The sequence below is a fragment of the Cyprinodon variegatus genome, unplaced genomic scaffold, assembly GCF_000732505.1.
Source record: "Cyprinodon variegatus isolate N-32 unplaced genomic scaffold, C_variegatus-1.0 Scaffold1033, whole genome shotgun sequence".
Classification (NCBI taxonomy): Eukaryota; Metazoa; Chordata; class Actinopteri; order Cyprinodontiformes; family Cyprinodontidae; genus Cyprinodon; species Cyprinodon variegatus.
The window spans coordinates 184,215-186,751 of NW_015151486.1; the positions used below are offsets into that span (position 1 = coordinate 184,215).

At 35.0% G+C, this 2,537-nt stretch overlaps 1 protein-coding gene across 1 annotated transcript in view; it reads left to right on the forward strand.

The window, feature by feature from the left end:
• The window catches only part of LOC107100949 (carnitine O-palmitoyltransferase 1, liver isoform-like), a 61,185-nt gene that overhangs the window by 44,801 nt on the left and 13,847 nt on the right, over positions 1-2,537 (forward strand). The window lies entirely within an intron of this gene.

Genomic DNA, 2,537 nt, shown 5'->3' on the forward strand with positions numbered 1-2,537 from the left:
TCAATGAGGTGGTCTCAAAAGTCGCAGGTGCAACACACATAGGGCGCACCGCACCAAAGGGCGAGCCGCACATTTTGAGGGAAGAAAAAAAAGACGTTTATGTGCGCCTTATAGTCGTGAAAATACGGTATTTAAATTTTTTTTTACAGGTTTAGTATTTTAAAAGTGTTTTTTTTTTTTTTTTTTAGCTCTGTTTAAAATGGTGTTGTACAGGTCACATTCTCTTTACTGCGGGGGGTGGGTTTTAGTGGCGTAAGGAGCAAAGACGCATTTCTGTTGGTCTGCTGAATGGTAGCAACATTTGGATTGGTCAATGCGGGTTAAGAGACGCAGCTTGTATTGGGATTAAAGCACAGAGAATGTGATCTGTGAAATGCAAAAAAAAAAAAAAAAAAGAAATTAGTCATCAAATCCAATATGAAAAAAGCAAAAGTTAGAAAAACAAAATAATCGCCTTTAAAAAAACTAGTTTTTTTTTCAATATTGTTACTTTTTGAAATAAATTTCATTTAAATTTTTTTTAAACTGAAATAAAATATGTAAAAATATATTTTTGAAAAAATTTTATTTGTAAAATTTTAAATCATTTAAAAGACAGAGGTTGGAAAACAGCAAAGTTACTCTAAAACCACCTTTTTTAAATGAAATGTTTTTCAAGGTTTAATTTCTGTATTGCATTTTTCCAAATTTCCATTTTTTAACATGTGTTCTTTGCTCACAAAATAACGGAACTAAATAATAACCTCTACAGAACCGCGACATTCCACCTTAGAGTGAACTGGAGAATCTATAGGGTCACTTTACTAATTGTCCTTTAACTAACCTTAAATTCAGGATAAATAGGTCTCTGCAGTTTGGAGTCAGGGAAGATAACCAGGCTGTACAGGAAATGCAAGGAGCTAAAGTGAACCATGTTTGATCAGGCAATTATCTCTCCTCAAAGCTTTATGCACTCATTACTCCTACCAAACTTGAAGGAAATGTTTTCTGTATTCTCATTGGAACTACCAGGCATTATGTTCCAGATCTCAGATTTTTTTATCTCTTGCCAGAAAAGACTAGATTACTGAAAACTTTTTGCTTCAGTGTATCTAAACCCTGATTTTATAAAAATATAGTTTTCAAACCTTTTTTATAAAATACAAACGTGTTTACTAGTTACTAGGGGTGAGTATTTGCATGGGTGTTATATGATACGTTTCACGATACGATATTATCACTATATTGCAATATCACCATATATTGCGATATTTTTCCTGCTAAAATGAAATGTATAGAGAAAAAGGGAACCTCTCTCTATGTTCATCAGATGATATTGATAATTTTGTTATTTTGGTATCCTTGTTGCTTGGGGTTTGAGTCATTTCACGCCTTCCAATGTGACTGCCTCAACTACAGATAAAGCGCTGCGCCGCACAGCTAAAGGGCTCCACAGCGCCATCTGTCAGACTGGCAGGGCAGAGGTAGCCCATTTTCCCTCTGTTTTTGTTACACACCCATACTAGTTACAGCCCTGTCAAATCACAAAGACACAGAGGTCTCCTGTAAAACAAAAACATCAAATAGGGTTAATAAAAGAACACAATTCAACTCTAGAATATTGAAAAATAGAACAACCCAGAACATCTGTTAGTTTGGTCTTGATTTGAGAATCGACTGAAATTCTCAATCTGTGTTATTTTAGTTTGTGTTTGAGAGTCTGAAGCAACAAACTCCAACATTATTTTTGTCCTTTATTCCATTATTTTTGAAAGAGCACATTTTTTTAAATAAAAATCAGAGAGAACACATTTTGTAAATTGAAATCAGAAAAAGCAATGCGATCCAGAAAAAGAACTTTAAAAACGTTTGTTTTTACGATAATTTCTTTGAAATACACAAAAATAAAAAAGTTTCATTTCTGATTAGGTTTTTTCCAAATCTCGATTTACTAAATGTGTTCTTTGCCTGCAACAATACTAGAACAAAATCGACTTTGTGAGCTCTTGTGTTTAATACATTGTGACTGGTGTGACTGATGCCACACGCATATATACAGCAGGGGGCGGTAATCACCCATTTTTTGCAGCCAGCGATAAGGAAGAAGTATACAGATGATGGCTAGGCTGGTCCTTAGCAGATCGCTCCTGATCCATTTCATACTGTAAGAGTGACTATATTCCGCCACGTTCTGAACATTTAGCCACATTGTGAAAGAAAACACAATGACAAGATTTAATGGTATGACTACTTTTTATCAACACATAGACCCATTTGCTGGTGTTCTGTCAGATGAGAATACCTGCTGAGGCCAGCATACCCATGGTCAATAATTCAATTCAATTCAGTTTATTTCTATAGCGCCAATTCACAACGCATGTCATCTCAAGGCACTTTACAGTTCAGCAGATCATACAGTCAAATTGATTCAAAGTTTACTATCTAAGGAAAACCAGTTGAATGCATCGATTCATTGACTCAAAGGCAATCCATCACACTTAGCATGCTTGTAGAGACAGTGGAGAGGAAAAACTCCCTTTTAACAGGAAGAAACCTCC